The sequence below is a fragment of the Myotis lucifugus genome, unplaced genomic scaffold, assembly GCF_000147115.1.
Source record: "Myotis lucifugus unplaced genomic scaffold, Myoluc2.0 scaffold_2, whole genome shotgun sequence".
NCBI lineage: Eukaryota > Metazoa > Chordata > Mammalia > Chiroptera > Vespertilionidae > Myotis > Myotis lucifugus.
Window position 1 is genome coordinate 591,705 of NW_005871050.1, and position 26,653 is coordinate 618,357.

The 26,653-nt window shown below is 38.3% G+C and overlaps 1 protein-coding gene and 2 non-coding genes across 10 annotated transcripts in view; 2 read left to right on the forward strand and 1 right to left on the reverse strand.

Moving 5' to 3' along the window:
• The window catches only part of ATP11C (ATPase phospholipid transporting 11C), a 202,689-nt gene that overhangs the window by 16,097 nt on the left and 159,939 nt on the right, over positions 1-26,653 (forward strand). The window lies entirely within an intron of this gene.
• LOC111827264 lies at positions 11,711-11,843 on the forward strand. The gene has a single exon (XR_002830767.1). It is a non-coding gene; the product is annotated as a small nucleolar RNA SNORA22 (small nucleolar RNA).
• On the reverse strand, positions 23,764-23,895 carry LOC111827178. The gene has a single exon (XR_002830696.1). It is a non-coding gene; the product is annotated as a U6atac minor spliceosomal RNA (small nuclear RNA).

Below are 26,653 nucleotides of genomic sequence, written 5' to 3' on the forward strand. Positions count from 1 at the left end.
GAACTGAAGAGTTTGAGATATTTGGAAGCAGTTTTGTTGTGAGAAGAGCCTCAACCTTGTTAAAAAGAGTTAGTGCAAATCCTAGTTCTGCCATATACTACCCAGCTTGGGAAATTGGGGGTTGTAGTTCATCTACATCAAAGTGTGTCTCAAAATGTGGTTCTTGGACTACTTGCATAAGAATCATCTGGGATGTTTATTATAAATACAGGTTCTTGGGCCTCATGCCTACTGAATCCAAAGGTCATGTGATAGGTCCCAGGAAACTGCATTTTTAGCAAGCACTCCAGATAGTTCTGTAGTTCACTAAAATTTGAGAATGCTCATATAGAATAAATACTGCAATATTTATTTTCTGTGTATACTGTACACCTCTCTGAACTTTATCTCTAGAATGAACATAATAATGCCTACTTCACAAGGTTGTTGGAAAGATGTTTGGCAGACTATTCAACACTGCCAAGTGTATCAGGTCCCACAAACCACTCTCAAGTTTACTGGCAGAACTCACAGGACTCAGCATATAGTTGCACTCACAGCTATGATTTATTACAGCAAAAGGATAGAAAGCAAAGTCAGCAAAGGGAAAAAACAAGTTGGGAGGAAACCAGGTGCAGCTTCCAACAGTCCTGTCTCACTGAAGTTGCACAGGTTGTGCCTAATTTCTCTACCAATAAGATCCAGAGGCAGAGAAGCATCGAACAGACCGTCAAACCTCAGAGGGAAGGTAGGGGAGGGTGAGGGTAAGTGGGGGAGATCAACCAAAGGACTTGTATGCATGCATATAAGTCTAACCAGTGGACACAGACACCAGGAGGGTGAGGGCATGAGTGGGGGGTTGGGGGGATAATGGGGGGGCGGTTAGGACACATATGTAATACCTTAATCAATAAAGAAATATAAAAAAATAAATTGTGACACCTTGTGTGACATGCTGTCTACCAAGGAAGCTCATTAGAGACTTTGTACCCAGGGTTTTTATTGGTAGTTAGTTACAAAGATACCCTATGCCTGGTATGTGTCAAATTTCCAGACCTCAGGAAGGAAAGCAGGTATTTAGCATAAACCGTATTGTTTGTACAGTTTATGCACAGTGAGCTACTGTTATCAGTTAGGGTGTTGGGAACCTTCCCAAAATCCAAGTCCCAAGGCACCAGCTGGTTACCATCCTTGCAAGTAGGGCTTTTTAAGAATAGCTGTCTCAGACCTGCTATGTTAACTCTCTCCTACACACTAATTTTATGAAACACTGGTATTATTCCTTGAGGGGAAATGACTTGCCCATGGTCATTAAGTTAATCAGCAGAACTGAGGCTGAGAATTTCAGCAATCACTACCTTCTTTTCATTGTTGCACACAGCCATGCTTCTGGGTTATGGGTCATTCCTTTTCAGGTTGTTGAACATTTACCATTTGTCACTGAAGCAGAAGAACAGCCTGCGGTGGTTAACTGATGCACCCAGTGGGGGAGCCAGGAAGTATTGATGTTTCTGCCAGTTTAGCGTCAACACTTGCTGGTTTCCTCTCTGGAGCATTACTAAGTTCGTGGATTTTCATTTGTTCTGACTTTTAGACTTTTGATACTGGCCTCAGCACTCCTTGTTTCATGCATTTACCCATAGTTTCAGCATTTATTTTTATAATTTCTTCATCTTATTCTATACAAGGCTAACTGTTAGCTCATTGGCAATTGATTTTAAAATCCTTTTGTGAAACACAATTCCAAAGAGAAGAGTATTTAGTCAAGGTTGACTATATAGGAAAAACTGCCAGAAGAAAAAAAAATTCTTGGACTAATAAATGAATTTTACAGCAATATTTATAAATAGTGTTTTATTCCAGGATTTTTTTTTAAATTTTATCATCATGGAAACCCCCATGGATATCGCTCTGGTTAAAATGTGCCAGCCTTTTCACTGTTGTCAAAAGGGGGAATTAAAATTATTTTATGATTTTAATAAGTCAGGAAATTATATTGAAGATGCAGTAATCCTACAGATCAACAGGGAGTGCAAGCCTGGAGGAAACTGTCACAAATAAGTAACAACTGGGTAGAATAAATTATGTAAGCTACACCTGTTGTCTAAGCAGTGTGGGTGTTCTTTAAGCTTCACAATTAATGCACTTTGCAGTAATATGGATTGAGGGATCTATATTATAGTGCACAATTTACTTTGGCTTCTTTTCTGAAAACATTCATATGAATCACAAGCTTCCTTTGAACATTCATGCTTAACTTGTTGCTATAGAGGTGTGTAAGGCACAGCCCTGTTTTCCAGTAGCTTTCAATCTATTATAGACAGAGGAGGACACACAGGAACAACCTTCTCACAAGGCAACAGGTTATCAGTGCTGTCCTTTTGAAGGCATTCACAGTAAGTGCAGCAGACATTCAGAAGAGGGCATTCTCACTCTGGTCCAAGTGGCTAGGGGCGGGGTTTATAGAGGAGGCAGCTTGTGAACTGGGTGGTAGGGAAACCAAAGGACTGAAATTGATGGGATTCGAAGGAATGGGCAACCTCTTTACAGATGGAGGCAACTACCCAAGCAGTTGGGTAGTTATTGCTTATGGCACTTACAGCAGGGGAACCAATTGATTTAGAGGGCATAGATTCCAGCAAGCAGAAAGACTGAAATCTTGATCTTCAATGCTTTATGTTTGCTGTGGTGAGATTTAGACTTTAAAAAAGTAGCCCTAAAAATGGACATCGGGCGACTTACTGTCTCCACAACAGTAGCTATAGGAATCTTCCCATAAATGCTCTTTTCTGAAATTCGTGACTCCAGTGATGGTGGTCTTCAGTCTTCTGATTTGATGCAGGAAAAATAAGGCACGAACTGGGATGGAATGAACATTGGGAGGTAATATTTCATGATACTGCTTTGTATAATATTAAATGACTCGTTATTTAGTTATCCTGCTTACTTAATAAGTATACACTTTCAGAAATCATTGCCAAATCCTGTGTCATGAAACTTCCCCCTATGTTTTCTTCTAGTATTTTTTATCATTTTACGTCTTACATTTTGGTCTTTAGTCCATTTTGTATTTATGTTTGTTTACCATGTAAGTCAAGGGTCCAACTTCATTCTTTTGCTTGTGGGTATTCAGTTTTCTCACATATTGGAAAGACTTTCTTTTCTTCATTGAGTAGCCTTGGCACCCTTGTCAAAGATTATTTGACCATTATGTGAGAGTTTATTTCGGGGCTCTTTATTCTATTCCATTGGTCTATATAACTGTCTTTATGGTAGTACTACATTATTTTCATTACTCTACCTTTGTAATATGTTATGAATTCAGAAAGTATGGAGCCCAACTTTGTTCTTTTTCAGGATTATTTTGACTATTCAGGATCCCTAGAGATTCTATGTGGATTTTAGGATGGATTTTTCTATTTCTGAAAATGTCCTCATTTTTTTTGTTCCATCTGCCACAGGACCTTTGTATATACCACTTCTCTTGTCTGGTAATCTCTCTTGTAGTTAGTTGCCAGAACTCTTACCCATCTGTCACAGCTCAGCTTATTCATCTCTTTCCCAAGGAAGCTGTCCCTTAGGCAGTGGTCAGCAAACTGCGGCTCGCGAGCCAAAATGCGGCTCTTTGGCCCCTTGAGTGTGGCTCTTCCTAAGCCTTAGGAGTACCCTAATTAAGTTAATAACAATGTACCTGCCTATATAGTTTAAGTTTAAAAAATTTGGCTCTCAAAAGAAATTTTAATCGTTGTACTGTTGATATTTGGCTCTGTTGACTAATGAGTTTGCCGACCACTGCCTTAGACAATGCCAGGTTCCCAGGTTCTCATAGCACTATGAACCTTTCCTTTACACTCTTATTACAATTGACTTTACATTTATATATTTGTTTGCTAATTTATTTAGTATCAAGCTTCCCTCTACATAGTAAGTTTCGTGAAGATAAGAACTGTGGCCATTTTTGCTTATTGCTGTTGCTAATGCCTCAGTGCCTGACATATATTATATGCTCAATAATTATTTACTTAATGAGTGAAATCTGATTTCTACCAGTATTTCTAGACTTATTTCTCATTTATAATCACAAACTTTTAGATCTTGAGTGATGGACCAAATTGTTCAGTCTTTAGACATCATTGTTGAGTTCAGTGAATAACTCATTCTTTAGAAATGAAGCCATTTACTCTAAGCTCACATGCTATGTTTTGTAATATATACAACATCATATCTCTTCATTGTTTTTAGGTATTTAATATTCTCTGATGTCATTATAAATAATTTTATATTCATGAGCATCACCATTGTTAGACACACATTTACATCATTGACTTTCTTTTGAGAATTTGCTATTATACTTTAAAAGAACTCACTTTATAAATAACTTGAAGTATTTACTGATTAAAATATTTTATGTTGTCTCGATAACTTTTTATATGCATACTTTACAAATACTTGATTTTGTAATTTTAAAATGTTATGAGGTGTCAGTACTTTTAATGTTATTATTTTTGTGAGTTTATTGCAGTTTTGCTGGTTACCAGATATCCAGAAAAAATAGTGGTGTCTCATTTAAGCTCTTAATACATGAGGATGGAAATAATCTTTTTTATAAAAAGATGATCTCTTTATAAAAAATTTACCTTCACTGTAGGCATTTGTGTTCTTTTAGGCTGTTTGTGTGTAGAACTAATTATTCTAATCAGTACCTTGAATTACTGATCCATTGCTTCTTCGACATATTTCAGGTTTATGGAGTTGTTTTAGTTGTAAGTTGTCTTTGCTTTCTTACCATTATAATAACAGCTAACAACAGAGTGGTAAGTTCCTGGCACTATTTTAAGTGTTCTACAAGTATTAGTTTATTATACACATTTGCTTATTATATTAGTCAGTGTTCTCCAGAGAATCAGAACCAATAAGTGTGTGTGTTTATATGTGTGTTATATGTGTATATGTATATATGTGAATAACTATATATTTTATGTACTTAATATTATTATTTATATGTATATATAAATATATAAATTAATTTCTTCAAATATATATGTAAAGAAACTTATGATAAGGAAATGGCTCACACAGTTAGGGAAGCTGGCAAGTCCCAAGACCTGCAGTCAGCAAAATAGAGACCCAGGAGAGCTCATGGGGTAAGTTCCCATCTGAGGGCTAGCAGGCTCCATACCCAGGAGGACCAGTGTTTTAGTTTAAGCCTGAAGGCAGCTCAGAGGCAGGAGGAATTTCCCCTTTACTCAGAGTAGGGTCAGTCTTTTTGTTCTCTTTAGGCCTTCAACTGATTGGATGAGGTCTACTCACTTTAAGGGGGGCAATCTGTGTGCTCTCATTTACTCTGACTACCGATTCAAATGTTAATCTCATCCAGAAATAATCTCACGACACACCCAGAATAATGTTTGACCAAATATCTGGGCACTGTGTGGCCTAGTCAAGATGACACATTAAATTAACAATTATACTTATGTCTTAGGATCATATAAAGACAAGTGAGCAGATCTAAAGTATGTATACACCAGGAACAGAAGACCTTACCATAAATAACTATAGTTTACTAGCCTTCCCATCTATAAAATGAAAGGCCTGGACTGCTACATGATGTGTAAGGCTCAAGTCCTAGAACTGGTAAGGATCTTAGAGACCATTTAATAATGCAGTCTCTTAATTTTATAGCTAAGGAAATGGACAGAGAGAGGGCAAGTGGCTTGTCTAAGATTATTCAGTGAATGGGAGTTTAGAAGTATGGAATTCAAGATCAGCTCTGTACTCTATGCCTTCAGATTCCTCTTCTGTGAATCATGAGGGCTCCTAGATCATCTATATTTGTGTTTTCCTGTTTTATAATTTTTTACTCCATGTTTAGACTTCACAGTCTTGCAGTGGATTTCTTTTTTTTAAACTTGGCGTTACTCTTCAGGTCTCTTTATTCCTTGATTGGTCATTTGACTGTACTCTGCCCCAAACTTCAGTTTCCTCTTTAATAGTAATGTTTGTGAACTAAATTATGTATACTTTGAATGGAAACAATGACAAGTTTTAGGAAGTGCTGTTCATGCTACTTATGGGCTTTTAATAGTGGTTGTGCTTTTTGGTTTTACACTGACCTGAATGATGGGGGATCAAATGGAGATCCATGCCTTTGTTAGTATGCTCTAGAGTTAAATCCAACTCTGGTTATATTAACCTCTTAGCTTAAAAGCTCTAATGGTGGAGAGCATTTTTTGGTGATGCTACAATATGATGGGCAGGTTTCCTGGGGAGCACCACCACTGTCTTTGTCAGTGGCCACATGACATTATTTCTCCAGGACACTTATTTATCTCTATTTATGAACACAGCTGCGCACTGGTAGACAAGAGAAGCAGCTCTTGGATTTTCTGAGTGACAGCTGCTAGGAGATAGTAGGAGGCAGTAAGTAGACAATTCATGTGTATATATTTGAGGACCAATAGTATTGTGGAGCAGAATTGGGTGCTTGCTATGTTTTATTATAGGCAGTGATTCAACCAAAGGATAATGGCCATAGGAAACAAGTAGTTTCATGAGATGAAATTCTATAAATCTATTTTAAGCAAAAAATAAAAAAAAGAGAGAAAGAACTCATTGACATGGACACCAGTGTGGTGATTGCTGGGCAGGGGAGGTGGAAGTAGAAGAAGGTATAGGGGGGGATAAATGGTGATAGGAAAAAAAAATTAAAAAGAAAAGTCGCCCCGGGTGGGTGGCTCAGTTGGTTGGAGGGTCATCCTGTAAACCCAAAAGTTTGTGGGTTGAGTTCCTGGTCGGGGCACCTACCTAGGTTGCAGGTTTGTGAATGGGTTCAATCTCTGGTCGGGACATGTACGGGAGGCAACCAGTGGATGTTTCTCTCTTGCATCCATGTTTCCCTCTCTCTCTCTTCCCCTTCTTTTCTCTCTGAAGGTCAATAAACATATCCTCAGGTGAGAATGTAAAAAAAAGTCATAATTTTTGTTAATTTAGGTTAGATCTTGATGAAAAGTATCAGTAGAATATATATTGCTGTTTTGAAATGTAAAGCAGTGCTATTAAAATATTCTTGTGCAAATTTAGACATATCAAAGATACTAATGAAGCAATGTAATCAAAACAAAACTGTATCAAAAGACATATTAATGGATTTATAGAATCCATGTTTGGAATTCATAATTTAAGTAGTCATGAGATTCCTGTTGTATCAACAAATACTTCTTTAGTTCCTAATATAAACCTAGCATCGTGGAAGTGTTTTGAGGTATGGAGCCAGAAACTTCTCTGTTATGGTGCTTTCACTAAACACAGAAGTATAGCCTTAGGAAAATCACTTTCTTTTTAAAATGTAATATTAAGTGCATATAGAAGTATATGTGTAAATACATGCTTAATAATAAAATGAACACCCTTGCACCTAACTTGAGAATTAAACCATTAACAATATAATTCTCTCTACCTGTGTACAACTTCCTTATCTCATACCCCTGTCTACCCCCACCCTGTAACCATTAGTCTTATTTCTGTGAGTCATTCTATTGCTTTAAAAAATAATTTTAACACATGTATGCAAACCTAGGTAATATATTAGCTTTCTTATTTTGAGCTTTAGAGATAGTATACTGTTTTTTCTTATTCAGTATTATATCCCTAAGATTCTTGATAAGATTTATGTAGCTATAATGTACTCATTGTCACTGATGAGTAATATTTCACTTTGGGAATATACCAGAACTTATTCTGTTGGTGGATCTTTAGGTTGTTTGCAAGTTTGTTTGTTTTCTATTATGATCAGAAAATGTGTCTTTTGGTGTATATTTATAAAAGGGTCCCCCCCATTTGTGTGTGTAGGTACATTTACACTCAGGAAAACAGACACATGCAATGATAGATATTGAATTGTACAAGAGGAAGTGGAATTGTTCCCCAAAAGTGGTTTTAACAAGATACACTTACACTAGCAATGTATGAGTTCCCATTGCTTTGTATTTTTTTAACACTTGGTATTGTCTGACTTCTTTCTTATTGCCAATTCTGTGATTACTAATGAAGTTAAATACCTTTGCATGTTTTGGAACCACTTATGTTTCCCCTCTGAAGTACTAGTTCATGCCTTTATTTTCTATTCAGTATATTAATCCTTTATTGGTTATATTTGTTGCAGATATCTTTTCAATCTGTGGCTCGTCCTTTTACCTTTTTGGTGTCTTTTGATAAACGAAGTTCTTAACTTTAATGTAGTTAATTTTTTAACCTTTTTCTTTATGGTTAGTTCTTTTATGTGTCTAGTTTAAGCAATCCTTCCCCATGCCAAAGTTGGAAAGCTAGTCTCCTTTATCGTTTTTCTAAAAGTTTGGAAAATTATTTTTGAGCCTCATTTTTCAGGTCTATAAAATGCAGGGGGTTAATAGGTGTTTTCTAACAATCATTTACTCTTTGACATTGTGACCTGAAAGTACACTGAAGGTATCTGTGTATATTTTCAGAGATTACAGTGTTTAGTAATGTCCCCCACCATGAAGTTTCAGATTCACTCCTACTTTATTTCTCTTTCTCTCATTTCCCCAGCCTCTTCCTTCCTGTTTTTTTTGTGTGTGTGTGTGTGTGTGTGTGTGTGTGTGTGTGTGTTTGTTTTGTTTTTAGAAAAGTAATCGCTTGAATTCTGCAGCATAGATTTTCTGTGTTGAAGCAGAATTTTAAAATTGAAATTTGGATTGAGATCATTGTAGATATGTATGCAGTTGTAAGAAATAATAGAGATTCCCATGGACCCTTTACCCAGTTTCTCCCAATTGTAACATCTTGCAAAACTGTAGTATAATGTCACAACCAGGGTATTGATATTGATAACATCCACTGATCTTATTCATAGTTCTTTTGTTATACTTGTACTCATTTGTGTCTGTATGTATGTGTTTAGTTCTATGCAGTTTTATCTCATGTGTAGGTTTGTATAACCACAAGATACAGAAAGAAACAGCAATTTTTTTTAAAAAACGGTGTTTTTAAAAGTCTGTGTCACTGAGTACCTTCAGTGTTCCAGAGTGTCCAGTTTGGCTGGTGCCCACACAGTTCAAGGACCACCTCAGATTACATAATCCAGAAGTAAATTGATGAGCTGAAATCTTGACCTGAGAGATAAGAGGAACTTTGGCCATTGGGTCTGAGGTTATGGGAGGGCAGTTGGCATGCCCACAAACTGTAATCATTTATTTGGAATTGTATACGCCCATATGAACCTGCATTTGACACATCTTGGTAAAAGCTGTTTTTGGTCCATAACACCAATAGGAATCATTCAAATTCCACCTGGTTATTAGCAATGAAAAACTAGTAGTGGAAAGGAGGAATGATAATCCTAAGAAAACAAGTAAAGGCATGACAGAATGGGCACTGATTTATATAGCTCTATAAATAGAAACTTACATTATCCTCAGGTTGGTTGTCAAGGACATTTGAAGACTGCATTTATGGAGAGCTATGTGTGCTTTAACTAATGTCTACCTCAAAATATTTAAAAACACTCAGCATCTTCAGTGCAGTTTATTTATTCACTACTTTATTGCCTTCTTATGACAGGCCAAGCACTATGCTAAGCAATGGGGACCGAGTGGTGAATAAAAATAGAAGTGTCCTATAGAGCTTGTAATCTAATTTACAATGAAAAATAAGCAACAAATTTATAATTACTCATTTTCATAAGTTAAAAATAAAGAGAAACAGATAATAGAAATAGGGTTTGTTTTTGATAGGGTGGCCAACAAGTTCCATGTGAGGAAGTGACACTTAGGCAGATAACTGAAGGAATGAGGGACTACTTCTGCAAAAGGAGTTGGGAGTAAATATTGGAACCAAATTGTTTAAAGGCCCTGAGTTGGAAAAGAGCCAGGTACACTGGGAAACTGAAAGGAGGGTAATGTGGCTGAAGGGCACATTCACTGGAGGAAGGGGAGGGAAAATGGCAGTGAAAGAGGATAGGATTTTGGGGCACTGTCTTGGGGGCAATTTAGATCTCCTAATCTGAATTTAAAGGGTGATTTGAGGGTGATTATGAGATGTGGAAGGGTGGTGATCATGAAGTTGCCCACTTAATCAATTCACAAGATTTTTTGGATATCCTACTATGTTTCAGGCACTAATTCTACTTGCTAGGGATGCACTGGTGAGCAAAACAAAGAAAAATCTCTGTCCCCATGGACCTTACATTTTATTTTTTATTTTATTATTATTTGTTCATTGAGTTCAGAGAGTAAGGGAGAGGAAAAGAGAGATAGAAACATCAATGATGAGAGAGAATCATTGATCAGCTATCTCCTGCACACCCCATACTTGGGATCGAGCCCAAAACCTGGGCATGTGCCCCAACTAGGAATCAAACCATGACCTCCTGGTTCATAGGTCGATGCTCAACCACTGACCCACGCCAGCAGGGCGGATCTTATATTTTAATATGGGAGGATGTTGTTTGGGTAAGTGGTAAACTGATGTAACAAAGCGTTCCAAAATACAGTAGCCAGTAAAAGGTAAATGCTTGTTTCTGTGGCATGTACTAGCCTAGGGCAAGGAGCCAGTCTCTATTCCATGAGGTCATTCAGGATCCCAGGTTAGTGAGACAGTTCTGCCTTCCTCAGCATTTGGTTTTCAAGTTCTAGGCAGCTAGAAGGAAAAAGTGTTCCAAGGCAAGCTTCTTTACGAAAATGATCAGAAATTTTCACACATCAGTATTACATACTTCAGTGTTACACATACCTCTGGAGAAATGTTAGTCATATGGTCCTCCCTAACCACAAGGGAGACAGGGAAATGTAGTCTCTAGCTGAAAAGCCAGGTGCTCAGGAAGAAAGGAAGAACAGGTTTTGGTAGACAACCAGTAGACAGACAGATAACAAAATAAATAATTGCAATATCTTCTTTGCTAGTGATGAATAATAAAGGGAAAATAAAGCAGGGAAGGAGGCTACGAGGTGTCAAGTGGTGGTTTCAGTCTTTCATAGGGTGAGAAAGGAAGGTTTCTCAGGAAAGGTGCCATGTGAATAAAGACCTGAATGAAGTCTGTGAGCAAGAAATGCCCTTCTGAGTTGTTATGGGGTCTGCCCTAGCACAGTGTTGGTTTTAACATGCTTGAATCTTGGACCTTATCTGAAAGTATTTAGATCAGGGGTGGGGAACGTCTGGCCCGCAGGCCTAGTAAGGCCCACAAAATCATTTGGTGTGGCCCTGCCAAGGCATTAGGGGTGAGTTAATGAAATGTTTAACCAAATATAGCAGGCTACTTTTTAAGTTGATAATTTTGTATGGCCCGCAAATGATGTTATAAATATCCAAATGGCCCTTGGCAGAAAAAGGGTTCCTCACCCCTGTTTTAGATAGTGGAAAGGCACCATTATGCTACTACACACTCTGCTCCTACTTTATGGAATCTTCTCCCCGAAGACTCCTTTTCTATTTTTTCTTCAGAACTAAGCTCAAACATCACTTCCTTAAGGAAGGCTTTCCTTGACCCCTGCTGAGGTCAGATCACCCAGTCTCACAGGGTCTGGTAGCACCTTGTTTTTCTCTCGCTTAGTTCTTTCTGCAATTTCAATTAATAATGAATTTTGGAACTAAGTATTAGCTGCCTTCCCTTCTAGAGCAAGATTTAAGGGCATGTGTGCTTTTACTTATTTACTGCTGTCTGTACTCAGAGCCAGTGTATAGTATGGTCCTGGGTATTGGTCAAAAATATTTGTTGCTATTGCACAGTGAACACCCAAGTGTGCTTTATAGTTCCCTTGGCTTTGACTCTGTGCTAGAGCCATGTCTGTACTTTTCCTTTGTATTGAAAGGACTGTCTATCCTATGAATGTATTCAGAAAGTAAGCACATTATTTAAAAATATTTATTGTTAAAGAAAAAGAGCAGAAAATTCCTAAATCATGTAAATTTGAGTTTGATAGGTTTTTTTATGTTATTGGAATGTTTAGAAAAGACAATATAAAGACACGTATCTGCAATAACTGGGAGCTATTAGAAATGCATTTTTCAGGCCTCTGATACAAACCTACTGCATCAGCAACTCTGAGGATGGGGCCTGGCAGTCTGTTTTGTAACAAACCCTCCAGGTATGTTCTATAAAAATATTGACTGAGGGTTGACTCAGTTTAAACCTTTCAAAATCAAGTACATTGTTTCTGACCAACAGTTGGTAATAAACTACTTTTCAGTCTCCCACTCCACCCCCCCTTTTATCATTTGACGTCATCAGATGTCAGCTGAAATGTAAACAAGGTCTACTTGATTAGTCAACCCAGACCTGGACTTTAAAAATTACATAGTACTTTTTTAACCTTTACCCCTCTAAATCTAACTTTTATCTTCTGCCATCCAAATCCAGGAAATTATTGTAAAACTGATAATGCCCATGATTCCAGTGTTGCAATATTTTGTTTTTAAATTTTAAAAATTATTTTTATACAGGGTCAAAACTATTTTTTTGCTAAAGCTTAGGTTTTTGTAGTTACTAGATTTCTATCTAAAGCATTTTGAAGCATTACCAAGGTTTAGTTGCACATATTCTTCGCTATGTTTAGATTCCAGGGTTGTGCTACACCATTAGTCTGTTTTTGATGATGGATTGACTGCATTGTTAAAGGTCACTGAATTTTGGGCTGGTCAACAAGGAATGTCATGGCTTTCATTTCTGCATCAGATGTGGCAAGTATACCCTCTATGCCAGTGGTTCTCAACCTTAGCTGCACATTAGAATCACCTGGGAGTCTTTTTAAAATCCTGATTTCTGGGCCTCATCCTCTAGAAATTCTGTTTCTTTCTTATGGGGTGAGGCCACAACATTAGTAACAAAGAAACAGAATTTCCGGAGGATGAGGCCCAGAAATCAGGATTTTAAAAAGATTCCCAGGTGATTCTAATGTGCAGCCAAGGTTGAGAACCACTGGTTTAGATGATGTTGACAGCAGTGAGAAATATTGGTCAGGTATTTTGTAGAATGTCCCTCAATTGGGATTTGTCTGCTTTTCTCATGATTATTTAGATTGAGGCTATTGAGTTTTGGAAGACCAGAGAAGTGAATTGCCATTTTTACCACACCATATCAAGAGTACATATTATCAATATGATATAATTACCGTTGGTATTGATCTTAATCACATATCTATGCTAGTGTTTACCAGATTCCTCCACTGTAAAGTTACTGTTTTTCCTCCTTTCCATACTGTGCTCTTTGGAAACAAGTCACTAAGTGTAGCCCAAGAGATTGTTGTTGTTGTTGTTCTAAATATATTTTTATTGCTTTCAGAGAGGGAGAGAGAGATAGAAACATCAATGATGAGAGTCATTGATCGGCTGTCTCCTGCATGCCCCCTACCAGGGACCTAGCCCGCAACCCAGGCATGTGCCCTTGACCGAATTGAACCTGGGACCCTTCAGTTCACAGGCCGACGCTCTATCCACTGAGCCAAACTGGCTAGGGCAAAATTGTTTTTTAAATATGAAATTCCATATAACATCTTTCTTGCTGAGTTGAGACCTTCTCCATTATTATTTTTTTTTGGTATCTCCTTTTAAGTTTTATTTTAATTAGGAGACAGGTATATGAAGGTGACATGTTTAAAATGGCAAGAATTCACTTGCTAACATGGTTGTTAATAAGTTTGTGCTTCTCTGCTGTGCTTCTTTTGCCAGAATAAATGCAGCCTAAAGATTTGCTTGTCTTCTTAACTCCTTTCTTAATATCTCATAGCAGTGACTGAGCTATTGATTTGAAGGGATAATGACTATTCTGCATGTACTTTTTGCAGGTTCTGATATTTTAAGAACTGAGAGCTTTGAAAAAGAACATTGCTTTACTTCACATAAACTCAAGGCTTCTTCAAACCAAATAATATTTGGTATGTATCATAAAGAAGGTTTATGCCTAGAAATCACCAGATTCAAAGGTAGCAAAGGATGAGGAACTAAAAATTAAAGCAAATGATAGTGATTGCTTTAAGACTGATGACTAGGCTCAGCACCATGGGGCCATTGTCTTCAGCAGTTCCACTCTTTATCCACCCCATCCTTAATTCATGTCCTTGGTACCCAACAAAACTTAAAGCACTTCTCAGAAAGATTGTTCCAGAAGGAAAGGCTCACATAATTCAAATAATTGACTATTTAACTACAGATGACTACTGTTAAATAATTTAAATCACACTCTTCAAATGTTATTGCAGTTCTCTTATTCATGATTTACCAGTTAGACTTTCTCACCTTCTGTTTTCACTTATTTTATATTTAGAAGTAATAGTGAAAACTATTTCCCTAAACGAGACCCTTTCTATCCTCCCATCTTTCATATAAGTAGAAACAATTGCACAGATATTATGGATCAAACAACCTCCTGCTTATTTACTAGTACATTCCCTCACATGCTAGTCACAGTAACAGATGAAGATCAGAAAGTACTAGCAAAGAAATCATCAGTACATCTTGCATTAAAATTTGTTAGGGAGTTTCAATATCAAGACATGAGTGTGTCATGCAGCAGATGAGCCTCTAGGATGAATTTTATTAATTCTCTACAGCAGCAAGATCTTATAATCAGGTGGTGTTGCTTGAGGCTTTCTCTTGCTTTGGAGTTGGATAATGTAAATTGTCTAACTTCTAGTGGATTTCCATTCTGTCATGTATCAAGGAACGTCTGTGCAGATAGAGAGATTTCCTGTTGTGCTATGTGTGAGCTCAAGTGGTAGGGGTTAAAATTAGGTGTGAATAGATTTAACTGAATTTTGCTTCCTAATGACAGGCATATCTACCAGATTTGGTGACACTGCAAACATGGAAGGAACAGAAACGTCTGGGTTTCATTGCTGGCTTTGCCACTAGTTGTGTACTTGTTTTCATGTAACTTTTCTCAGTGGTTCTCAGATTTTCATCTGTACAGTGAGAGTGGATAGGTCAGAAGATTTCTTAAACCCCTCAAGACTTTCTAAATCTGTGGTTTAGAATGGGAAAGGTTACACATTGTGATCATGGTATATTACATTAGGAAATAATGTAATGGGAATGTGATCTTCCCACCACACGTTTTATATATAGTTGTGGGCATGAGTCTTGACCAAGGAACTGATACCAAATTATTATTTTTTTGTAGATATAGCCACAAATATAAAAATAAATAGATTTTTGGGTAATACCTATGGTCCATAGCACTTTTTAAAGATACGTATTCTGGCCTTGGCTAGTGTTCTCAGTGGTTAGAATGTCACCCATGCACTGAAAGGTTGCAGGTTTGATTCCTGGTCAAGGGCACATACCTGGGTTTCGGGTTTGATCCCTGGCCGCAGTTGGAGCATGCAGGAGGCAAGCAATCAATGTGTCTCTCTCACATCGATGTTTCTCCTCTTTCTCTTCCCTCTCCCTCCCTTCCACTCTCTTTAAAAATAAATGGAAAAATATCCTCAGGTGAGGATTGATTTTTAAAAAAGATGTATTCTGGATTAGGGAAATGGTGGTGAAAGGAAAAAGTGAACAGAAAAGAAATGTCTATATACTGAATTCCATATTCCCCTTCCCTGGTTTTTCCATGTGACAGACTCTCTCCCAACTCTTTTCTGCATATGGCATGCCTCATACTCTGTGATGTTTGGAGAGCTATGGGGGCCTGCTGGCATTCAGAGCAATCTAGTGGACAGAGTTGGGGTGGGTCACCCCTGAATGAAGCTTTGGTCTTTCACCTGTCCAGAGTTAGAGAGAATTTCCGGTACCTCAGGCAACTAACTCAGCAGAACAGCATGTCTGCTAGTCTCATTCTGACTCTGTGCTTAGGTTTTTGTAAGGCTGCTTTTATGTAGTTCCTTGTGATTAAGAATGGCCTTGCCTTGTCCACTGTGTCTCAGTTGTGGTTAGGAAGCAATAGGCAGAGGTCTAGGCAGGTGAGCAATGAGCCAAAAGATTGCCAGTTCAATTCCTGGTCAGGGCACATGCCCAAATTGCTGTCTCCATTCTTGGTAGGGGGTGTCCAGGAGGTAGCCAGTCTATGTTTCCCTCTCACATTGATGTTTCTCTCTCCCCCTCTCTTTTCCTCTCTCCCTAAAAATCAATAAAAATTCTTTAAAAAGCAAAAAAGAATGGCCCAGTATTTCCATGCCAGAAACGGGGCCCTGTTCTGTTTTGACCTCTGAAGTCCTTGTCTGCAATCAGTAGTTGGTGCCCTAGTTCCTCCAAGGATAGGAATATGATTTCTTTTAGCCAGACTTCTCAGGAATTTGAGCTCTGCCTAGATGCATGCCTGTGGATGGGACTTTGCTGCCTGTTGTTGATGTTCACTGACTAATTGGTTTTTATCTGATTTCTCTGCTGTTGTGTTCTGTCTGCTTTCTCCATGCTGAGTATCCTGGTGCTCACTGTTCACCTGCCTAAACCTCTGCCTATTGCTGCCCACTCTCCTTTTTCAATTATGCACTCTTGCCTACATGGAATTCCTTCTAGACCTTGCCTCTGGGCCCACCTCCAAGCACCAGACGTTCCCTCCCTCCAGTATATAAGGGTCTGTGTAGACTACAGGGCCTGATATACTACACTGACTGCCTTCAGAAACTTAATTATGATAATCAGTGGTTTCCTTTCTCGGGTGCCTTTATAAAAAAATGTACTATTAGCTTTTAGTTGACTTATTAGTTCATTATTTCCTGATATTATAAACTCACCTGTTAACATTTTTATTAGACCAATTTTTATTTTTATTTAGAATAAATCTCACATATCTCATTTTCAGCCACTTGTTACTTTCTCAAGGACGTGGCCTAAAATCATAAAATCTTCACATTGGAAAAGCCTTCCAAAGGTATTCAGTTGAACTTTCAATGTGATGGGTAGCTTACCAACTCCCCAAATAACCCATCAATCACATTTTGCAACAGTTCTCAATTGGTTTCTGGGGCCCAAACTATCAATTCATTAACTTATTTATTCATTCACTCAGTCAACACACTTACTGCTGTTAGCAAGGCACTAGGATATTAATGAAAGTTTATGTGTGAGACCATTCCTGTCCTTAGGGAGCTGCTACTTTGGTGGAGGGAATGAAGAGAAAAACAATCACCATTGCTAGCTAGAGACGTACAGTGGGCAAAAGAATGGGCCATTTCTTTTTTCTTTCTTTGGTGAATCCTCACCTGAGGATATTTTTTCTATTGATTTTCAGAGAGAGTGGAAGGAAGGGGGAGACACAGAAAGAGAAACATTAATGCAAGCGAAACACATCCATAGGTTGCCTCCCATATGTGCCCTGTCTGGCAGTCGTTGATCAATCGAGCCTGCAACTAAGGTATGTGCCCCTGACTGCAATTGAACCCATGACCCTTCAGTCTGCAGGCCAACCACTGAGCCAAACCAGCTAGGGCAAGAATGGGTCATTTATTCTGTGTGACTCAGGGTTGGTTCATGGAGGGGCTCTATAGTGAACCACAACTTTTTTGGTACTCTATCAGCTTTTCAACTACCCAAAGAGAGAGGAAATTCCCCATATCTTTTGTGCCCCTATCCTTGACTTGCCCTTGGATTCATCTTTCTAAATGCAAATCTTGGTTTGTTACTCTCCTGTTAATAGTCTTTCCATTGTCTATCACACAAACTGACATCTAATTCTTTGGCACAACTTACAAAGCCTTCATCCTGTCTGCTTCATTCTTACCTCTTCAGTCTCATTACACACCATTTTTCCATCAGGTTGTCAGTGCCACAGAACTTCTGTAGTTTCCTGGCTATGTGCTGCTTATGCTGTTCTTGTGACCTGGAATGCTTGCCTCTCTTGTCTTCTGGGTAAACTCTGGGGTGCTAAGAACCTAATGGGAAATAACATACAAGGAGGAATAAATCACAGCTGTAGCTTTTCTCTTCCATTAAGGTGCACTCCAGCCTGTTTTCTGTTATTGGACCTTATATATCCCCACTCCTGCCCACCAGATGATTGTAAGCTACTCTAGTCCAGGTAGTTATCTCTATGTCTTCAGTCTTAACACAGAGTCTGGCCCAAAATGGGCAGTCAATAAATATATGTTGGATGACTGAAGACAAGTCTTCTGTAGTCCATTTTTCAGTTTAGGTCTCCCTTGAGGTTTTGAGAATGAATGCTACTTAATTGATTCCTATCACTGTTTTAACCATAGCTCCTTGCAAATCCAGGACCATGCACACTGGCTTATCCACTACTAGACACCTGCCTGTAACTATCATTGAATAGCTTGCCAAACTAGGAGAAAGGCCCTCCGGGGGGGGGGTGGGGGGGTAGGACAACTCTTTACCTTCTCCGACCCTGCAGTCTCTGTTGCAAAGATAAGCTTTTACTGTGTCTCTTCAAAACTCTTAACCAAGAGAAAGAAATTGCACACAATGAAAATGCTTCTTGCCTGCTCTTATAAATCAGAACTAGTAGCCCGGTGCACGAAATTCATGCACATTAAAAGGGAATTAATTGCTCTAACCAGTTTGGCTCAGTGGATAGAGCATCGGCCTGCAGACTCAAGGGTCCCAGGTTCGATTCTGGTCAAGGGCATGTACCTTGGTTGCGGGCACATCCCCAGTGGGGAGTGTGCAGGAGGCAGCTGATCGATGTTTCTCTCTCATTGATGTTTCTAACTCTCTATCCCTCTCCCTTCCTCTCTGTAAAAAATCAATAAAATATATTTTTTTAAAAAAGGGAATTAGTTAAGTTAGCAGAGATATTTTAATATTGCTATTTGCCCTTTCTCTATAATAGAAGTGTGAGAGATGAAAGGAAATTAGTAAAATGTATATGAAAATAATATATAAATTTATTAATAAATAAACAGTAACAAAAGGATATAACAACAACAGAGGCATGATATAAAAATGACAAAAACATGATATGAAAACAACAAAAACATGATATAAAAACAACAGTGATGCAAACAATGACTGATAAAGTCATTAAACTTATTCTAATATCTCCCTGTACACCACATTAAGAGTGAAAACACTTTCAGAGTGCTTGACTAATTTCCCTTGTGATGAAGTACTTAGAACTTTAACATCACATGATCTTCAAACTGGAGAGAAAGCAACATATAACTGACCATGTGCAAAAACAGGTTCAGGTAGGAACATGCCTACTCTGTCTAGAGTTTGTCCTTGTGATTTATTAATGGTCATCACAAATGCTGGCATCACGGGAAACCATCATTGAATCAATTTAAATGGAGGCCAGTGTCAGATGGGGACAAATTAATTCTTGGAATCAGAACAGCCTCTCCCTCTGCAGGTCCTGTTAATACTTCAGCTTCGATAATGTTAGGTCGTAATCTTTTGATAATAAATCTGGTACCATTACAAAGACCCCATTTACTATTGAGATTTCTCAATAGAATGATGATTGCACCCACTTTCAATTTTAATTTATGACAGAATTCCCGAAGGAGTAATAATATTCAGAAATTCGATGGGGAAATTTTCCTTTGTTTCTTTGTTATGGGGTGGGGCCACAACATTAGTAACAAAGAAACAGACATAAAACTTTATTGTGGGGAGCCGCTACAGTGTTTTGGACAGGTTCAAGCCTTGGACTGATGAGAGGGCACAGTCCTCTCATTGCCACGTGCAAGTCCCAGCTTGGAGGGCAGGACCCTACCAGCACAATTATAGCCAACAGCTGTAGTTGTAACTTTGAACCTATGGTCCGAACATGTGGCCCCAGTGCCTGAGTGATATGGGCTTGATAGAGTTCAGGTGCATGTAGTTGAGTAGGATTGAAACCCAGGAGAATGTTTGTAAACATCTTGGTCACGCCCTTACTTTGCCTTGTAGCATCTGCTGTAAACTAAAGGCATGGCTGTGGGCATGGTCGCTGTCTCTCAGAGAAGCACCGTCCACCGAGACCTGGCTTTCATTCTCTTGTCTGTCTTTTCTAAGCCTTTCAGCTGCCCCACTCAGGTTCACCCCGTGCTGGCGTGGCACACTTTAGAAAGATCTGCCTCCACGCTCCCAGGGCAGGTTCCTGCTTCAAACCCCGCCCTTACAGGAAACAGCTCTGGGAAACAGCTTGGGGGAGGGTGCAGCCATTGCCAAGACAACCCCTGTAGGACTGACTTCCTTCCGCTTGGCTGCTGGCAGCGGTTTGCCTCTGGCACCCGGGACCCAGGCCTTCGCTCTGGCCGGGCTCTGGCCGGAGCTGGCCCCGGAGCCGTCAGGCTTCGCTGCTCTGGCCCCGGGGCTGTCAGGCTTCGCTCCGCCACTTGGAGCCTACATATGCAAATTAACCACCATCTTTATTGGGTTAATTTGCATACTCTCCTGATTGGCTGGTTAGCGTAGTGAAGGTATGGTCAATTTACATGTTTGCCTATTATTAGGTAAGATACTTGTAATTTAAGGAGAATTAGTTCTTGAACAGGTTCCTGTTTCATTAGGCAGTCATTTGAATTAGTCATCCACAAACTCAAGCAATTGGTAAGGACAGTTAGTGGCCATTTATCATTTTAGGTTAATTTGTTTCAAGTAAATAGCAAATGGGACATTTTGGTCTTAAATTACATATTTTTCACCTTATTATAGCCCTCTTTTACACAATTTCATCAATGAGCAGTGAAAGACAAACAGAACTCTCATGACCTTTGTCTTCCCTGTCTTCCTGTCCTTTAATCATGATTTATAGCAGGGGTCCTCAAACTACAGCCCGCGGGCCACATGCAAATACAAATATTGTATTTGTTTCCGTTTTGTTTTTTTACTTCAAAATAAGATATGTGCAGTGTGCATAGGAATTTGTTCATAGTTTTTTTTTTTTAAACTATAGTCCGGCCCTCCAATGGTCTGAGGGACAGTGAACTGGCCCCCTGTTTAAAAAGTTTGAGGACCCTTGATTTATAGTCAAAATTCAGCATATTTAGTTCTGATTAGTTGTAGATCTCTGCCTAAAATAGTTGGCCATTTCAGCAATGGTATACATTTTTGTTTTGTTTTTGTGTGTTTCAGGTTTATTGAGATATAATTTAGATACAGTAAAAATCACCCTTTTTAGGTGTACATGTCTGTGAATTTTGACAAAATTATAGTTTGTAGCTACCACTGAAATTAAGAGAATATAATTTTTTGTCTTGCAAAATGTTCCCTCATGCTCTGTAGTAATCCCTACCCTACACTGCCAACCCCTGGCAACCACTGGTCTGATTTCTGTCTCTATAGTTTTGTCATTTCCAGAACTTCATATAAATGGGATCAAAATGTATAGCCTTTTGAGTCTGACTCATTTCACTTAGCATAATGCTTTTGAGAGTCATGTATGTTGTTGCATTTATTCGGTTTGCTTCCTTTTGTTGCTGGGTAGAATTCCATATGGTACTATATGACTGTACCATACTTTGTTTATCCATTCAACAGTTGGTGGACATTTGAAGAATTTATGGTTTTTAGTGATTTTCAATAAAGTTGCTATAAACATTTGTGTTCAGGTGTTTGTGTAGACATATATATTTATTTCTCTTAGGTAAATACCAAGGAGTGGGATAGCTTGGTTTTATAAATGTGTGTTTAACTTTATAAAAAATTGTCAAACTGTTTTTCAAAGTGACTATACTTTTAAAAATATTGCTATTACTAATATATAAGGCTCCAGTTACTCCAATATCCTTGCCAACATTGTTTTTTTTTACATTGTTTTTTTTTTTAATTTTAGCCATTCTAGTAGATGGCTAGTGATAATCTCATTGTAATTTTATTCTGCATTTTTCCTAATAATAAAAGATTTTGACCAATTGTCTGTATGTGTTTGTGTATGTGTACATATACACACACACAGCTTTGAGGGTTCTTTTTTAAAAAATATATTTTATTGATTTTTTACAGAGAGGAAGGGAGAGGGATAGAGAGTTAGAAACACCGATGAGAGAGAAACATCCATCAGCTGCCTCCTGAACACCCCCCACTGGGGATGTGCCCGCAACCAAGGTACATGCCCTTGACTGGAATTGAACCTGGGACCCTTCAGTCCACAGGCCGACACTCTATCCACTGAGCCTAACCAGTTAGGGCGAGGGTTCTTTATATATTCTAGTTTTCAGCCTTTTGTCATATGTGTTTTGTAAATATTTTACTCAGTCTGTATCTTGTTTTATTGTATTTCAAAGATTAAACGTTTTATATTTTGATGATATTCAGTTTATCGTTTTTTTATGCTTCATGTTTCTTTTGCCCTAGGTAAGAAATAATTACCAGACCTAAAATCATGCTGATTTACTTGTATTTTTTCTAGAAGTTTTGTAACTTTAGGGTTTGGTTTATATTTCAGTCTATGATCCATTTCAAGTTGTGTGTATATAGAGTGTCCATTCCAAGTGGTATGTATATAAAGTGAGGTTTGGGTTGAGGTTCATTTTTAAAATATAGGTATGTTGTATTGCTCCAGCACCATTTGTTGGAACACTAAAAGACTATCCTTTGTTTATTGAATTAACTTGGCATCTTTGTCAAAAATCAATTGAAAAAATATATATATATTTCTGTTCTGCTCTGTTCCATTGACCTATGTGTTCATCCTTTTGCCAATATCACACTGTCTTGAATAGTATAGCTTTATATTAAGCCTTGAAATCAGTTGGTTTGAGTTAGCCAACTTTTTCTTTTTACAAAGTATTTTGCTTATCCTAGGACCTAGAGTATTTTTTTTCTATAAAACTTTTAGAATCACCTTGCAAAATTCAAAAAGTGAAACATGTTTGGATTTTATTTGGAATTGAATTGCAACTATAGATTAGTTTGGGAGAGAATTGCATTATTGATGATGTTGAGTCCTTTGATCCATGATTTATCTCTTCAATTACATCTTTGATTTCTCTCATCAATATTTTAAAAATAATTTTCAACATAAGAATCTTACAATACTTTGTTAGATTGATCCCTGAGTATTACATATTTATTGGTGCTTGTAAAAATTTCAGTCTCCAGTTTTTCATTGCTGTATATAAAACTGTAATTTATTTCTGTATAGTGATCTCCTATTTTTCAAACTTGCTGAAGTCACTTATTAGATCTAGTGTTTGTTTTTTGTAGATTCTTTTTGGACTTTTTGCTTAGATAATTATGTTTCCTGTGAGGGGGAAAAGAGGCAGTTTCATTTCTCCTTTCCAATTGTATCTGTATTTCTTTTCTGTGCCTTATTGCATTAGCTAGGACTTCCATCTGGTATGATGGATAGAAGTGGTAAGTGTGGATTCCTTGTCTTATTCCTGATCGTAGGGTAAAATCATTCAATCTTTCACCATTAAGTATGAGTTAGCTGTAGTTTTTTTTTCATAAATGGAAGTTCCCTTCTAGTTCTAGTTAACTGAGTATTAAAACAATTTTTAAATGACTATTGAATGAATGTCACACTATTTCTGCATTTCTATAAATAATCACAGAATTTATTCCTTAGACTGTTGATATTGTGAATGACATTCTTTGAGTTATGAATGTTGAACCAACCCTGCATTCCTAGCTAAATTCCATGTGAGCATTATATATTATATTCTCTTATATTTTTACTAGAGGCCCAGTGCACAAATTCATGCATGGGTGGGGTCTCTGGGCCTGGCCAGCGATCGGGGCTGATTTGGGCCATGGGAGGTTGGCCAGTGGGGGGTAGGGGACTGCGGGAGGTTGGCTGGTCGCGGGAGTGCACTGACCGCCAGGAAGCAGCTCCTGTGTTGAGTGTCTGCCCCCTAGTGGTCAGTGTGCATCATAGCGACCGGTCATTCGGTTGTTCGGTCGTTTGGTCATTTAGGCTTTTATATATATATCTATATAGATATAGATGGATAAAAATCGTGGTTAGATTCCACAAAGTTGTTAACAGTCCTTTAGCCTTATGTGTTTTATGGGTCACTAGAAACACTTCTAACACTTCTGTCCTTGTTAAGGAAAGTGCTGACCTTGCTTATCATACAATACAGGTAGAGTGCTTTTGCTTCCTATTCATTTGGTCTTCAGGCTATCAAAAAAGAGCAAGAGGAAAGGCAACAAATATAGCAAGTGTCTATGTACTAGATAGTGTATAATTATTTCAATTAATCAAATATAATGAGGAATTGAGGTCTATCAAGTAATTTGTACCACTGAAGTTTTGCATCTAGTAAATGGCAGGGTTAGAACTTAAGTTCAGGTTTGTTTACTAAGCCCCATTATCAACCCTGTTATGCTGTACTGCCTTTCTCTGGAAATGAGTGCATGCATGTGTGTGGGAAGGAGGAAGAGTGACATGGACAGGTACAGGGAGTGTGTGAAAGAGACTTATTGAGATTTGGAAAGAGAGAGATGCTCTCCCAACTTTCATTGCCATCTAAAAATCTGGGCTTTTAGATATCTTGGTTTGGATCTCACCTCTGCCATTTATTTGATTTGTGGTACATTTGTCTCACTGAGACTCATTTTTTAAAAATTTGAAATGTGGAATATTAACATGAGTTGTTATGAGGAATACAGAAAATATATGTAAAGTACCTTGTACATAGAATATGCTCAGTATGGTGATGTCCATTACTATCTATCATCATTATTGGTTTCCTACCATTAAGTGTACTTTATAACTAGAAATAACTTGGGTTTTCTGATAGGTGTTTCTGGTTTCTTGGGATATATTCCTAGTAGTGGGATCACAGGGTCAAATGGGAGTTCCATTTCCAATTTTTTTATAAATGGACTTAGTTCTCTCTACTTTTTACCCATTTCCTTCCTAAGTCAAAACAATACCAATTTACTAAATCAGTTTGCACTCCAGCACTTGTCGTTTGTTGATTTGTTGATGATGGCCATTCTGACAGGTGTGAGATGGTACCTCATTGTTGTTTTGATTTGCATGGAGATGCTATTTTCATTTTACATGGGCAACCAACCATTGATTATTCCCTTACCTCATGCTGATGTGTTCTGACAGTTTCTGAGTCATCATGACTCTTCTATAACTGACATAAACCATTTCAGGCTGTTTGGAGGTAATGACTGCCTTTTTCAATAAGGTTATCTTGGTTATCACAAGTAGGACCCACAAGTTTCTGTGTTTTGTCAGTCAAGTCAGGGGGATAGCAATGAGGAAAAAAATGAGTCTGAGAAAGGATAGCAGGCCATCATCAAATGACCTTTCAGTGCCCAGGACCTCAGGAGGGCTGTTAGCTCAAGCTCCAGCAGTGCATAGCCTTCTAGAAATTTGTTTTCATTATTATTTGATTTCATAGCAGTACTCTCTCAACTAAGTTTGCTGCTTAACAAATGAAACTAAAGGAAAATCCATTGTATTTTGAGAATTTTTGGATATCACATCATCCCTTGATGTTGCAAATCAGAATTGGCAATCACTAGTCTTTTTTTTTAAACAGCTTTACTGAAGTATGATTGCTTTACAAAATACTGTACATATTTAATATATACAGCTTGATGAGTTTGAACGTATGTATTCATGTACCCTTGAAATCATCACCACAGTTAGGGTAATATACATATTCATTACCTCCTAAAGTATCTTTCTGTCCTTATGTTTTTTTTATGCGTGTGTATGGTAAGAACTTTTATTTTATTTTTCCCCCAATCATCTTCTAGATCCTTTATTAGTTTTAGAGTTTACACCTCAAATGTGGGTGTATTCTTTTTTTTTCTTTTCTTTTTTTTTTTGGTTAATCCTCACCCAAAGACATTTTTCCATTGATTTAGAGAGAGTCAAAGGAGGGGGAAAGACAGAGAGAGAGCGAGAGAGAGACTTCAGTATGAGATTGATTGGTTACCTCCCATACACACCCCAACCAGGGCCCAGGATAGAGCCTGCAACTGAAGTACGTGCCCTTGATTGGAATCAAACCCGGGATCCTTCAGTCTGTGGGCGGACACTCTATCCACTGAGCCAAACTGGCTAAGACTGTCTGTGTATTATTCTTGCTTTAGTGAAATCATTCACAGTTTTATTGTTCTAAATAGTTCATAGCTTTTGTTGCTTTTCCAAATGCTCTTTTTAAAATATATTTTTGTCGTTGACAGTATTACAGATATTCCCCATTCATCTCCCCCCAATTTGCCCCCTCCACCCAGCCCCTGACCCACCCCAGGCCTTTGCCACACTATTGTCTGTGTCTGTGGGCTATGCATATCTTCTATCTATATATATAAAACGCTAAGTGACTGGCCGGTAAAATGCATACTGACCACCAGGGGGGCAGATGCTCAACACAGGAGCTGCGGAGCGATAGCAACTTTGCAAAGTGCCATCTCACTCAGGGACACCTCGGGAGATGTCGGACTGCTGGTTTTGGTCCAATCCCCTCAGGCCAGGCTGAGGGACCCCACCTGTGGGAGGGACCTTGCTCACTCTGCAGACACCCTTTGGCGCTGCCCCAGGTGCCACTTTCTAATTTATTTCCTTTCAATTTGCACGAATCTGTGTACCGGGCCTCTAGTGTATAATAATAAGTATAATATGCAAATCAACTGAACAGCCAAACAGCGGAACGACTGTCTGGATGACTGTCTGGACAACCTTCCGTACAAAGCTGGGGCTGCGAGGGCCAAGGTAGCTGGTGCTGCGAGGCCCGAGCCCCTTGCACAAATTTTGTGTTTCGGGCCTCTAGTCCTATCTAATAAAGAGAAACATGGTAATTAGCGTACGACACTACCCTTCCCATTGGCTAATCAGGGCGATATGCAATTAACTGCAGCAGCAGCAGCT